Genomic DNA, 15,979 nt, shown 5'->3' on the forward strand with positions numbered 1-15,979 from the left:
TACTTCCCCTGCTAAAAACACCATGATGACATCATGCTCGGCTACACTTACTGACAGTTCGTTTGGCTACATTCTACTTCGGCTCCGCTTATCTATGTAATCTATAGTATCTATAGTCAATGTGATGCAAAATATCATGACACTCACGTGACACTCGTCTTCGCATCAACCGACTATCGCTGACAGATCGTTTTGTCACGCAGTGAGAGTTAGAGCCATGGCAAACAACAATCACCAGTAAAGCTGGGTTTAGACAGGGCAAGTCAATTGATCAAGTCGAACGCGAATTGAACGTGTAAACCATGCCATTCAATTGACTTGATCAACTCACTTGAATTGAAAAAAGTTGAACCAGGCTCAACTTTTCAAGCCAATTGAATTCAACTGAGTTGTTCATTTGACTTGCCTAGTCTAAACCCAGCTTAATGGTCGCTGCTCACAAGCAAAACGTTACACTCGCTGCTGATAATGAAAAGCACAACGAAAACAGTGAAGACTTCTGCAGTACGATCATGGGATAAAGCGAAACGACAGAAGAAAATGACCTACGCATTCCAAGTTCGTCTCGGCAGGCGCGAGTGTGTGAGTTACAAACGAAGCAGGCAACATTAAACGGAAGCTGTTGGGCTCACTCACAAACACACTCACATAAGGAAGCAAAGCAGCAACTGCTTCAAAACGAGCACAGATGAGTGTCGTGATTGTCAGGAATGACCAGATCGGTGATGGATCACAACAGAAGACGACATTCACCAGTTGCTTTTTACTTCTTTCGTCAACTTGATGGATGGTCATGGAGAGAGCTTCGACGAGCACATTGATAGGAATGTACAAAGCGTTACTACCATCAGCTGTTTGATGATGGTGATTGTGATAGGTCGCAACTCTGGTCAATGTTTACAACAGAGAGGATCTAACTACACACTTAGTTTTTTCTACCGAGCTCAGCTGTGCAAATCTCGGTAAAAATAAGTTTCACTGAGATCTCAGCATAAGTGACAATTGATTGCTGAGCCTTGGATAATGCTTAGCTGAATTTCAGCAAACAAAACAAAATGTTTGCTGAGATCGGTAGAAAAAACTTAGTGTGTAGGCTCTGTCGTGTGAACGGTTCATTTTGTGCTAGTGCTGTCAGAATTTGTTTGTTTGAATTGGTGTGGTGGTATAACGCCCTAGGACGAGTTTCTACCAAAGATTATATGGTCGAAGTGTGCTCTGCTTCTTAGCTCGAAGCAATGTTCTAGAAAAGAACTTTAGTGCAAAGCATGTGCAAGTGATCGGGTGAAATGCATTCCAAAGTGTTTTTATTTATCAGCATCCTTTTCGTCGGAACTGCAGGCGGTTCGATGATTCTAATTGGAGGCGAATTGTACAAGAATATCTTTGAAGATTCAATGGAATGTTGTGAAATATTGAGCTAGAATTAGTTTTTGCTTCACGGGCAAACCATCGTTCATTTGGTGAGTTCGTTCCTGTTTATTTATTCACCAGTTTCGGTACCTTTTACCAGTTTTCTAGTCAGCTTAGATTTGATTAGAGTCAGGGATAGATCGCTCTTTTCGGACTTTTTCGTTACTTTTTAATATAAAATGCCTACGTTAAATCCAGTTGAATGTTCAGTTAACCCATCTTCAAATCGATAGTTTAGTGCTCAAAATATGCGCACCATAGAGCCACACTCTATGTTTTTACTGAAGGCACACTTGAGAGCGCTCTCGAGTGTCGCTTCAGTGAAAACACAGAGTGAAGCTCTACGGTGCCGATATTTCGGATTTTGATAGGGATATTAATAGCACTAAAATATCTATTTTAAGATGGATTAACTGAACATTCAATTGGATTTAACGTAAGCATTTTATATTGAAAAGTAATGAAAAAGATTATATGAAAAAAAAACTTCTTCTTCATTGCATTTCAAGCTTATTGCTTATCGAATATTAGCTTATTGCGTGCTCTCAACTTAGTGTTCTAGATGGACTCCACAGTAATAATTGAGTGCTTTCGATGCCTGTACCATTTTTGTATTAGTATAATTACAATCATACTCTATGTCCTGGTTAGTCGAGTAATTTAAACTGAAAAATTCATAGAGCGGTCCGGGAATCGAACCCAGCCACCTCTTGCTTTGTAGCTGCGCCTCTTCCGACTGAGCTCCTATATGAAAATTAAGTAATCAAAGTTTTTTTTTTAATTTTAACAAAACCTTCCTTTCTAGCAATGAAAAATTACATTTCCTACCACTCGAACGTTACCGTGGAACAGCTTCGAGAAAAAAAGGGTTTTATTTGCGCTCTCTTTAACTTTGTGGATGAATCCCAGTGGGAGTGCGTTAGATGGTTTAGAGGTGATGCAAATATTATGTCACGCTATAGATGGGGGGGTATAAGATTGTTTGACAATTAATGCATTAGTTATAGGAAATTGTAACCAAAGGGGGAGGGTGTAATAATTTCCTCATTTTAGCGTGACATAATTAGTGCATTAATGCAATTAATACCAGGAGGAATCAACAAAATGTATAGGACTTTTGAGTTACATTAAGAATTATAAATTAGAATAAGTATACTTTTTTCCCTTGATTTGTTTTCCGCCGATCTTGTTTTTCGTACTTTGTACCAATGCTACCGACGCACAGTGGGGCCGCTCTGAAAAAAAGTCGGTCAAAAGTCTTTTCTAATCTTCATTGACGTTTTCGAGGGTAGGTTTCTTCGGTGAAGTAAACCGAGCTGAAGCCTCTATCTACCGTCCAATACATTTGCTTTCTTCAAATAGATTTGGATTTTGTCATTGTCATTCAACTACTCATCAACTTTTACGAGTTACAAATTGGATTCGTTCTTACAAATCTGAAGGCTACTCAACTGGAGTTGCTCTTTTATAAATATAAAAAGCATTCGACAGTATTTGACACGAAGGTTTGATTGCTAAAATTATTCTATTTTATAAAATTAGTTCTGAATTATTTACCTACAGGGCTCTGCAAGTAAGGGGCCTCCCTTAGCTCAGTCGGTAAAGGCGCAGCTACAAAGCAAGACAATGCTGGAGGTGGCTGGGTTCAATTCCCGGTCCGGTCTAGGAATTTTTCGGGTTGGAAAATTTCTCGACTTCCCTGGGCATAGAAGTATGATTGGACTTGCCACACAATTATACCAATGCAAAAATGGCACAGGCATCGAAAGCTCTCAATTAATAACTGTGGAAGTGCATCTAGAACACTAAGTTGAGAGTACGCAATAAGCTAATATGCGATATGCAGTAAGCTTGAAATGCGAATAAGAAGAAGAAGAAGCTCTGCAAGTAAATTATCAGAATTTCAAATTTGATCGACTACCTGTTAAAGCTGATGTTCCTAAAAGTAGCATTCTTGGGCCGTAACAGTTAAAGTTTTTAGTTTTAAATTGAGATGGCTTGTTACACTGACATGTATTTATAAAAAAAACTGTTTAAATTGTACTGAACTGCTTAGGCAACAAAGTGTAAACACATCCAGGAAGCATGAAAATTGTGCCACAATCAGCAAGAGATCATCGTGGTCTAATCAAAACAACAATAAAAGATTCGATCATCCATCTATGATTCACAATGTGTATGGTAAATCCTAAATTGTTAAACATAAGCAATGGGCGATCACTATTCGGCCGAGTGATCATGGCGACATTCAACTGCGCATTTATCAGCGAACGTTATCAACAACTTCATCAGGACAATGCCTTATTCTGAGTCGCAAATGTACTCGGAAACCAGCAAGTTCAAGAATTTTCACGAAAGCAACCCACCACCACCGGTGGTGACTAACCGTTGGCCATGCACTGCACAAATATAAAACCGAGTAAACAAAGTGGGTTAAAGGTTCTTAAAACGTATTACATCACGCCAACATCCAGCAAGATGTTGAAGATCAATGTATTGCTCTGCCTACAGCGAGCGTCAATTTTCTTTCTCCGCACCGAGCTGTGCTTTGCTTTGCTTTGCTGTGCTGTGCCTCGTACTATAGAATCCATCAATGAGGAAGTGTCGGGAGGAAAACAGATTAGGTTATGCAAACCGAATGCTGCTCCGAACCACCGTGGCCGATTCTCGTCTGAATGTATGGGTATATTTATAATAATGAATGCAGTGACACGGCCTACAAGGGAAAACGCATTTCCACCAAGAGTTGCTCTCAGCTTTTTTTTTATTACTGCATGCCTGCAGAATATAATGCGATTTGCGCGAATAGTTCTGTCTGTGGGGTGGTATTAATAACTCTTTTTGCTGTGTTGAGCGAATTTCTTCTTTTCTGCACTTCTGCACATACTCCCTATCTTTCTTCGGAAAAGATTTGGTGGAGCTAATCAAGGGGAATGAAACCCTACACAGGTCAATGGAGTTGTGCTTCCAAATCGATACATACCATCGTTTCGCGTGAATTTCGTCGGTTCAATCCAATATTTATGTGCGTTATTCTCGTTCCGAAGGTCACAATCATCGAGTAAATAGTTGTGTCTCTCAACTCACCACACCACTCAAACGTGTGGAAAACTTCTGAAAATTGTTTTCTTCATTTCCCGTGCTACTCGGGATTAAGTAGACATTCTTCACACTGTATCTCGGGCGAATACCCACTGCCCTTGTAACACTACTACATATATACCCTCTTATTTTTCACAGAGCAAAAGAACACCACCAAAAGCAGCAGCACCAGCACCAGCAGTAACAGCAAGGATGATGATCTTTGCACCAAACAACAACCTTTGCCTAGTGCTGTTGACTAGGACAAATGCCTTCAACTTCTAGCCAGCGTTACTATACAAGCATCACAGCAAAGATCGGAACACACGAGTTTAAGATCAGGATGTTACTGATTTTTCACCATTTTCATCTCACAATTTCCAAGAATTTGAGGCAATTTTCTTGCTAGTAGAAATCCGAAAGTGGAGCTCACATAGTGTTAAATCTCTGTCAGTCGTTCACCACAAGCTGCTCTAACAACTGCTGCTTCTGTTTCTACTTCTGCTGCTGCTGGTGTTGCTGCTGTGGGGCTTTCTATGAATAAATTCGAAGCATGCGCATTCGGGACCTTCTTCCGTCGTCGTGGTCGTCGTCTCTGTGTCGTCAATACTCCGCACCAGTGCTAGGCCAGCCACAACAGAATGGTACCAGCAGCAGCAGCACCAGTACCAGCGTCGGCCGTTTCGTTTCCTTACTGCCCACAGTATCGCACCATCATCCCTTGTGCTGCTCAGCCTGCCACCATAATCAGCAGTAATAGCAGAAACGCGATAAACACCGTAGGGGTGTTCGTTTTGCAATAGGGAAATTTCTTCTGGTCCGGCCCTGGTGATCTTTGGTCGTCCTATTTTGAATGTCGCCAATCGTTCAATTTTGCGGTGTTTCTTCGACAAGGAAGGTAATTTTTTTTTTTTGACCATCAATCGGCAAGGGGATCTGTTTTCCGACGCTAATTCGATCACCCCTTTGGGAGGCAGCAGCCACACCGCCAGCTGAAGGGAAATATGAAACTCTTCGCGGTGTTGTTTCCATAGGGTGCAGTGTGGTGAGAGAGGTATATGCAAGCGAGATTCAACATTTTCCCGTTTTACTTCCTTTGTCAGGACATGGCGTAAGATAAAAAGCCAGATCATCTGTTTACAAATTGCAATCATGAATATATACTCTAGGTATAGGCTAAACATCGACTAAAGGATGGAATGGACCAAAACTTGTATCATGTTTAGTAGAATGGTTCTACACCCAATGGAAAAATTTAAGGTTCCCTTACTGTTGATTGTCTCTTCTTCTAAGATCAGGAAAAAACATCATCCGCAAAAATGCGAACCTGGCTGTATTCAAAACTAAATCCGTCAAAAACTTCCACCCCATGATCCCCTGCGCGATCAACCACTCTTCAGCGGAATAAATATGTGTGGATATAGCTGGCAGTAAGTTGGTTGTTATCCACCGGCCAAGCGACGGCCGGACGGTCGGTCGGCTCACCACATCGCTAGCAATACCTACGTACCTATATTAGCAACAAGGACTACAAACTAAACACACATGCTCGTACGAAAATCACCATCAGACCACTAGATGTAGAATGGATGAAAGCAATTTCACCGAGTTGCAAAATCCCCTAGCATTAACAGAGTCAGCCACCACTGCTCCGGGATGTTCCATTTCAACTTTTTGTTGGTTTTTTCTTTCAATTTGGGTGTTATATGGCCTATGGTTTTTACATATGTGTGAGTGTAGCGCATAGGGTATGTTATTAGTTAACGATGCATTTTAGTGGGGTGGTTCATGATGATGCTTTTTGTTGCTGCTGTTGTCGCTGTGTGGTGTGATGATTTTTGGCAGACAATAAGAGGGAGAGAGAATATAACTTCCATATGAGTGAGAATAAACGCACGATCAAATCGTTACTGCCTGTTCTCGGTAGGTCTGTGAATGGGCACGATGAATCATTCAGACAAATCGATTTCATCCCGTATACATAGAAATTAAGTGTATTAAGAGTATCATTGTGAGGCAAATTATTCAGAATGATTGTCCAGCATGAAATGTGACACTCCCGCCACCGAAGGCCGGAACTGCTTTTGTGTTGCTGTGCTGTGCTCTTCATTCAAAGTACAATGCATATTCTTAGAGCACTCGAATGTTGCGCAGACTGGAATTTGCTTAGGTGGTTGAATCATTTCCATGATGGTGCATTTCTGCAGCGACCGACGATCGTCTTGTCTTATGCTGCTATTGTATATGGATTATGTCAAGGTTGGCGCATTGGAAATTATTCTGAGTAAAGTACAGTAGAACAGTAGATGTGGGAAAAAAGATAGAACCAAAGGAATGCTACACTTTAATAAATTCAAATTATCTCAATTATTTATAATTTTTTTTTAAGTTTAAAAGAACATTTTTTTTTTTGAATTGAAGTTGTATTTGAACAGTTCCACGCAAAATTACGAATCGATCAGCCGCGACCTTTGAAACTTTGCAAAAATTTTTGTATCCCTCACATTTTTGGTAAAATTCGGCCATTTTGTGTATTGTAACTTTTTTTTCAAAATGGCATCATTGACAAATTTTTCCAAAATTGTAGCACGAAAACGTCACTTCTGAATCAAAATTACGTCTGAGACAAAGTTGTGGAGAAAAACAAAGTCTTGATAAAAATAAAAATGTTAAACAGTTTAACTAATTTTGAGTAAAAATAAAAAGAAAAGTAAAATCATAAATATTAAAAAAAATAAGATAAGAAGTTGTATTATCAAAATCTGTTCCATTCTCTAAAGTGACTAAATTGACCAATTTGTAGGAACATGGGGAAGCATATTTATAGTTCTATGTTTTTAGCTGGTACATATGTGTGCTCTAACAAATTCGATGTGATAATGAGTCCATTAGGTGATTCCTTGTAGAGTCCACAAATCTCAGAAATCAGTACCTCATTTGATTTGAAATTGCTACTTCATGTATGCTGCAGTGCAACAAACGGGCAGTAACAATTTAAAAGTTGCGCATGTCGTAAAAGCTGGTATTTGTGCACTTAAAGTTTCGAAGTGGTTACGAGAATAAGAATGTTAAAGGGAGCCCGCAAGACAAAAAAAGGAGGTCTCCTGAAAATAAGGCAACAGTTTTACCCAAAATTGACAAAATTAGCTAAAAGTTATTTTCGGACATTGCTAACATATTTTGTTTCATAGTCCTGGGGGGTATGACACTGATGAAGACTGCACATTGTAGTTGAAATACGTATATGTAATCGATACCAAAATTAATTAAGTGGAATTAAATGGAAGATAACCTTTTTTGCTGTTTTATTTAACTGCCGCTCTTCGCATGTCGGTCCCATAGTCGTTTTTGTCAAAACTAAGTTTTTGTCAAAACTAAGTTTTTCAATGCAAATGGTAACCCATATTTCATGATGCTAGTTGAGCTCATCAACTTTTATCTGAAAAAGTTTGAAAAGACAGTCACATTGGTTGTCCCATCACATAAGAAATAATGGTACGAAGCGAACTTAAAACGCGATTCTCTCGACATGCGAAGAGCGGCAGTTAAGCATTCCGCTAAGGACCTAATTTCATTACTCTTCATTACTTTGTCCTGTTGCTGTTAGTGAATGATTTCCCGAATAAAAAATACTGTTTAATAGACTAGCATATTATCTCCCATGTAACATTTAACGTTTAATGAAGTACTATAAGGCTTCTATAAAACAACATTAATAAAACCCCGGTCAAGATAGCCCCACCAAAACCTCACTAAGACTAGAATCTGCCTAGTTGTCCCACCCTGAAGAAGGTTCTAAGGAGTATATTATCAAGAAATTTCAAGAATTACTTGCTGCAAAAAGGTTATATGACGAATGCATTGAGAACCATTTAAAATCCTTATTAAAATTACAAAAAATGCCATTTGGCATCAATACTTGTTAGCGGCGCTGGTGGTGTAGTGGTATGCGTGATTACCTCTCACCCCAGCAGGCCTGGATTCAATCCCAGTCAGCGCCACCGGGATGTTCTGAGGCATAACATCTCTGATCACGCCTTCCTACGGAAGGGAAGTAAAGCCGTTGGTCCCCGGTTCATGAGTTGATGGGTCGATAGGTAGGGTCCAGGTGTGGGAGCTGCCTCCCTGGCGTCGGTAGCATTGGTGCTCAGCACGGAAACCAAGATCGACGGAAAACAAATCAAGGAAAAAAATCAATACTTGTACGCTTGCTAAGCGCACTATAAATAAAGCATTAATCAAGATGAAAAGGGATACATAAATATTGTCCGATCTTGCCAAAATCATTGTTCAAAAATTAATCCGTCAAAATTCCTCATAAATTTCCTCATCATGTGGTCTATTTTTAGGTGACAGATTAAATCTAATGTGAAATGTGCTTCTGAAGATCGTCCAGCTTCGGAAAACGTTGATTTGACTTATTATTTTTAATTTAGGGAACAAAATATAGTTATGTGTTATGTTAATTATGTTAATCATTGGGGGCGACCCCGGCGTAGAGGTTAGCATCCATACCTCTCACGCCAAAGTCACGAGTTCAAATCTCACTCCCGGACAAGTCACGAATGACCCAAGAGCGTTAAAGTGACTATAATAAAAAAAAAAATAAAAAAAAAAAAAAATGTTAATCATTGCTCCCAGCCGACACAATTTGATGATTTTCGTAATCTCTATTAATACTCATTGATGAATTGATGAGAATAAAATTAGTTTTAAATAAAAAACATCTTGAAAAACGAAGATTGTAAAAAAACAAATGGAATAATAACAATATGGCGATAGCATAAACATTAATTTTCCATGAGCCATAAGCTGTTTTGCTTTTATGAAATCTCTAACAAATGCTTAACATTTTAATACGGCTTTTATGAAGATAATTTGCAGACTGGATTGTTTTTATCTGAAGCCATTTTGCTTGATCCTATTCCGTTTAGTTTCATGACGGCATTAATGGTGCCAAACCCAAGCAACATTGCAAGTTTTATCAAGGTTTTAAAGCATTCTACAAGTCTAAATCAGGGTCTACAGAAACCTCATAAAACCAGAAATGTTACTTGGGAAAGTTGCCTGGAAAAAGTTAAACGTCAAAATTTGTTTATCTTTCGGTACTTGTATTGTGCGATCATTGCAACGATGTTCTACTACTAATAATTATCTACGGTACTTGTATTGTGCGATCATTGCAACGATGTTCATGCCCTTATCAAGGATGTCACGCAAGCGTTGGATCAACAAGTTGCGTGACATCCTTGATAAGGGCAATTCATCTATTGGAAGCAGTTACTCAGGAAGTGTGTCTACGTAACTTGGAACAGGGGGAAGCTCGATCGTTCCCAAAAAGTTTTCCTTCTTCCGGATGATGCGATGAAGTTTATGTGCGCTTGCTTGGAATTTTTGGAACAGCTAACCCGTTGGCCGAATGAAATCGTTGCTATGGTGTTGAAGGCAGCCAATACCAGTTGACGAACAGCTTCTGAAGTTTCCTGTCAGCAGTTTTCCGCAGTTCCAGTTTGGCACTGATGCTATTCAGATCATCATCGTAACGTTATTTCTGGATAAGGCTTTTTGTTGTTTATTAATTTATTTGATAAGGCTCAAGCGAATTAATTTTACAGAGCCGAGGATTCGTTTAGTGATGAGCAGCCATGGAAAATCATTTGCATTCATTTCGTGCATTCATTTTCATTCATTTACCTCTAACTTTTTTCTTCAACAGCATTCCGCAAAATAATGTATAGAGCTTTTGTAGGTTTTGTTATTAGCTACAACTTTTGTTAACAAGTCGAATCCGTATCTCTTATTCGTGACGAAGCAGAGCGAACAGAAGTCACTACTGTTTTTCAGTGAATGTGTTTTACATTCACTGAAAAACAGTAACAAGTTCTGCCCACTCTAGTTCGTGATGCATAAGAGATACAGATTTAAGTTATTAGCAAAACTTGTAGCTGAACCTACAAAAGCTCCATACATCATTTTGCGGAATGCTGTTGATGAAAAAAGTTAGAGGCAAATGAATGTAAATGAATGTATGAAATGAATGCAAATGATTTTCCATGCCTGGTGATGAGTGTGTGAGTGCTGACCACGTTTTGTGTCAATTGCTGCAACGGAAGCGCTCTGACCCACGTTGTCAATTCTGCCATACAATGAAACCACTGGAAGCGACTTCCGTTCTGATGAAGGAGTTTGGATAGCGGAAGATAAAGTGTTTATTGTTTTGTACCTTTTGACTATTGTTTTAAGTTGTATTGTTTGACCAAGAATCCTCGGCTATGTAAAGTTAAGTCGATTGAGCCATCTCAAATAAATTAATAAACAACAACTAAACGGTTGTTTTCCAAAGTCGACGGCACATCGACCGAAAGAACTGCTGATGAAGAACAATGAGGAGGACCACACAATGGTTGCTGCCGAGAAAACAGACGATCGCGTCGAGAGTGGCCTGCTTTTGTCAACAGCCGACTGAACACTGTTTTGGAGAAGGCTGCCATTGACAATATGCTGTATATTCCCATCAATTTTAAACGTCTTTTTTTTAAATTGGCTTCCAGTGCTTCGTAAATCGCATTCACTTTGCTCCTCTCAGTCGGCTGCTCTGTTGATTGATTTTGTCGGAGCTGTGGGCCCTCCCAGAAAGTTCTGGAATTGGATTCCTTTTCTCTTCCGTCGACAGCATTGGTAGAATTATTACTCGATTATTCTTTGGCATTTCCTTGTGATTCTTCGTTTGAAAGCCCCACTCGATTATGTTTTTCTCTAGGTGGACCCATCTTTTTAGTTTTATTGGTAAACAGTGGGAGGTTTTGTGATACACTTCATTGACACCAAAACGCATCAATATATGCTTTCTGATCCCGTTTGAAACCGAATGGTTTTATAATTGCATTTATAATGATAAAACATCTTTATGGAGTATTTTTTCGTGACATCAATAAAAGAAATACCGATTGATTTACTGAACAGTTTTATAAATAGATATAGACACTTTCTGATTTTCTAGTCAGACTTTAAAGGGTTTTTAAAACAGCATAAAGCTGAACTACTAATCAAGAATGTTTTGCACTTTTAAGTGTTATATTTAAACTAAAAAGATTGCTTATTGCCGTTATAAAACCACAATAAATCAGAACAAAGGCCATAAGGCTGTTCAGTTGTTACTTGGGATACTATCTTTTTCATAATTAATTTATCTTATTTAGAAAACGTTTATTTCTGTTGTTTATGATAGTTTGATTTAACATTTCAATTGATTAGCCTTTCTAGCACTTCATCTTTGTATCATTGGATAGTCTAATTTAATATTTGCGTTTTTCAACTTGTTTAGGGTTTTGTTTTAATTGAAAAATTTGATAACCTACCTAACTACGAATATAACATAACTTAACGTGCTAGATCACGTATGACATGTTGATCTGTTCTCAGGCAGGTGTTTTTGAACCTTTCCAGGATGAATACTCTCTGTTCTTCTAATGTCTGAATTCCTGCCAGGAGGTGGATCTCAGAATTTCGAGTCCGCGGGGAACTGTTTAGGACCATTCTAAGGATCTTGTTCTGGATACTTTGCAGTTTAAGGTGATGGCATTTAAAACAACTCTCCCAGTTTGGCATACCATATTCAATAATGGGTAGAATTAGTTATCTGTAGACAGCAAGCCTATTTTGTCAGGGATTCATATTATTATCAAGATGTTGCACTTAGTGTTAGTTTTGTCAATGTGCTCCTTGAAAAGAAGCTTGGTGTCTAGTGTTAGTCTGAGGTACACAACCTCTTTGGACTATTCCACCACTGTTTGAACGACACGGTTGATCTTATTATTCTCAGACGGAACTAGTCTGGGAGATTTGGAATGTGAAAATATGATGACCTGTGTCTTCACCAAGTTTATACGGATCAGTCAGCGGTTGAAATATTCAGACAGGACATCCAGTCCTCTTTGAAGTTTGGCGGTCAGAGCTCCGATGACCCTATCCCTATAGATAATGGATGTGTCATCTGCGAACAGACAACGATACACAATCAGGGAGAGCCGTCATACCGGAGGTGAACAGGTTGAACAAGATATGTACAAGGATGCTTCCTTGTGGAACAACCGCACCGATGTTGAAGGCATCCGATGTGATGCCATTCAGAGAGACTCGGAATGTCCTGTCCGAGAGATAGTTTTTTATGATCTTCACTAGGCAGATTGGATGACTGTATCGCTGCAATTTTTAGACTAGGCCATCGTGCCAGATATTGTCGAACGCTTTTTCAACGTGCCATGACAGATGTTTTAGATACAGATTTGTTCCGTCTGAAAATGTTTGTCACTCGAGTCAGCTGGTGAACAGTCGAGCGACCTTTATGGAAGCCAAACTGTTCCTCGAGCAACAAGTTGTTTTCATCATTCAGGACACGTTTTAGAACCTTTTAAATGATGGGGAGATGAGATTTAACATTTTACATCATACTGTCTTATGTACATACTAAGATTTGTTTTCATACTTCAACGCATTTTCGATCATGGATTTTTTTGCCAAGAAATATTCATTGAATTTTCTATAGTTTAAAAAGATGTCAGGTCTTTCTGAATGATTATGAACAGTTGATCTATTCTAAATGATTTCTTTTGTATCGATATGAACTTAACTCAAATTTACATGAAAAGTTTTTGAAAACTTGAGAATCATTTATGAGCGACAGAGTGGAAATCTATGATTCCAAGATAATCTCAAACCTTGTTAGTCAACAGCAACAATTACATTTGCGTAGAATTTTGAATTACATTCCAACACTAACTGTGACGTCGCTTCAAATCAATTTTGATCAGGTAGGATAAAGTTTCATAAATTGTTGCAAAATTGCCCACATTTTGATCAAATAGCTACGGCTCTTTGCATTAATTTCCCAGCTCATTTTATTACCATCACTTACAGTTTATTGCAGCAAATTATGACCATATGGATAACCTTTCCACACGTATAACCCACCTCGGAGACCAGTCGAGCTAACCCCAATCCCATCTCGGTACGTTCGATTCCTACACTTTAACCGACCGCTTGATCTTGATGGAAGAATTTTAACAAGTGAAGGTCTCCTCTAGCATCGGAGTTAACCCTATTCCATAAACGCAAAGACAGAAGCAGAACCAGCATCAGCATCACCACGACTAGTAGCAACAGCAATAGCAAAAAGTTCTTGAAATGCTTAGAACGCACAAACTGCAGCTCTCGACGTCAGCCAACGCGCCGCCCCTGCCGTCGCCGTCGACGTCGACAAGTTCTCCGCAGATCGTCACGTGACGCGCAAAGCGTTTGTTGCTATCTCCTCAACAGCAGCACCAGCAACCTCCGTACTATCAATTCTCTAAGGGGTAACCATCATCAGTGCGCACCAATAGACATATACGACCCACTCTGAGCATACAGAATCGTATTAGTCGGTTTACTACTTTTTTTTTCTACCATGACCCAGTGGCTTTTCTTCTTTTATTCATCGGATTAATCTATTATGGATCACGTTCTGCCACCGAGTGGGTACCTTCATCTCTCGCTCTTTGGGAGAGCGTTGTGCGCGGGCCAAGACAAGTCAATCTAGCTTAGCTTAGCCCGAAGTGATGTGAGAAAAATCCACGCTCAGCAGTGCCAGCACCAGAGCTATAGTCACATTTTACTTGTCTTTACCATCTCAGACGCAAAGAACTCCTTGACATAGTTCTGATATAAAAAAAATGATCATCACATCTAACAAAAATATATTCTCATTCAAGAAAGATGCAGAGAGTGCGAGAGACAAACAGACAGACGGATACTCACACGCGCCGATCCGGTCTGTTAGTGGTTCTATGAGATCAGAAAATTGTAAGTAGGCTCAGTGTGTCTCTCTCGCGGGTACCTTGGATACGGGTCTAGAACAGCACTGTCGGTATGTAGCATGTGTGCACCGCATTAGGCCAACACCATCGTTGCACTGGCTGAGTGACTGCTGCAGTTGTAAAGAAAAGCCAAATAGATGTTGTTTAGGTCAGCAGCTAAACTACCAAAGAGAGCGACGACAACGGCGACGACGAGACCGCAAATGCATTGTCGTGTTGTGTGCACGCTGGTTGTGCTGGGCAAGATCAGCAGCACTAGGCACAGCAAAAGGCCAGATGCACACAGAAGCGCGCAGAGAGCTAGGCGGCTTCGCTAGAATATTCTTGGTCAGGGTCGTAGCCAAAGGGGGAGTTCAGGGAGAATGTGGTATTACGCTTAGGGCAACGTTGGCGTTTGTCTATGGAGTGATTAGCGAGTTTTTTTTTTACAATTCTAATTAGAAAGATCTCGTGACTGGGATTCATTTCTATTTGTGAATACTATTTCCCTAGGTCGCTTGATGCGTTTATGTAATCCAAAGAAAGAGCTTGGTTTATCGAAGCTCCTGGCCTTAATAGGTTTTGCTATTAGAATTTTAAATGGACACATAGGGAAATGGATGTAATGTCGGCCTAAATGTGCCTAATTTGGGCCCAGCATTCGACTAAATTTTCAATAGCGACCAAAAATATCCATTAGTACCGTCCCAATGACGCGTTCATCTAGATAAAATTGATAAATAGCAGATTTTTAGCGATGGGCTCAATCTTAGATCCATAGGCCAATATTAGAGCCATTTCTCCTATCATGTGTAGAAAAAAGTCTAGCATATTTGTTTTTTCATTCAGTGAATTAAAGTTTATTAAACTTACAATTATTAAGCTGTTATTGACAATCATTCACGTCTCAATGTTTATCATTAAGTGTCAATAATGTATATTTTTACAAAGCCATAAATGTAAATACATACTTTGCAGCATGACAATTAATAACTTTCCATTGGACGTAAAAAAGCTGTAAGAGACAATCTTTTATATTGGTCGAACCTCTTAACGGAATCCCTTTATTAAGAGCTTTGAGTGTGTTGGTTTATTTCCTTTAAATTCCGTTATAATTGTTTATCTTTTGACAGATACGCGTATTTTGTCTACTACTTGCAGACTTCATCAGTGCCAAGTACTCAACACCAGTACACCAGTGGTGTTGAGTACTTGGCACTGACGAAGTCTGCAAGTAATAGACGAAATACGCGTATCTGTCAAAAGATAAGGAATTATAACGGAAATAAACCAACACACTCAAAGCTCTTTATGTAAGAGACAGTTTTTTTTTTTTTTATTCTTTATTTAAGAGATTTTTAGCCTTAGGCTAGTTCATCTCTACTAAGAGACAGTTCATTTAGTTAGAAAGGATTTATTTCTCAGAAAAACTATAGTATTACAGTTTAAGAAAAAGAAAACAGATTTAGAAAATATGCAGTATTATTCATCGTTGAACAAACAATTTATTGAATTTCAACACTTTTGTAACTAGTAGGCAACATGCGTGTATCTGTTATGATACATAGGTGGAAGTGGAATTGCATGGAAAACACGTACCCATTTTGTTCATAGTATGAGCATTCCACTAAGAATCCCTTTCTTTTACTCTATGT

General features: G+C 39.1%; 1 protein-coding gene across 5 annotated transcripts in view; it reads right to left on the minus strand.

The window, feature by feature from the left end:
- Positions 1–15,979, minus strand: part of LOC135713978 (uncharacterized) — a 58,333-nt gene that overhangs the window by 23,728 nt on the left and 18,626 nt on the right. Inside the window, exon 1 of one of the 5 annotated variants that reach the window (XM_065237216.1) lies at positions 4,394–5,700. The exons of the other annotated variants lie outside the window; for them this stretch is intronic. The gene's annotated coding sequence lies outside the window, so the exon portion shown is untranslated. Of the gene's footprint in view, positions 1–4,393; positions 5,701–15,979 lie in introns of those variants that run through there. 5 annotated transcript variants of the gene reach the window in all.

The sequence above is a fragment of the Ochlerotatus camptorhynchus genome, unplaced genomic scaffold (genome assembly GCF_037179485.1).
Source record: "Ochlerotatus camptorhynchus isolate MF236.1 unplaced genomic scaffold, CSIRO-AGI_Acam_v1.1 ptg000598l, whole genome shotgun sequence".
Taxonomy (NCBI): Eukaryota; Metazoa; Arthropoda; class Insecta; order Diptera; family Culicidae; genus Ochlerotatus; species Ochlerotatus camptorhynchus.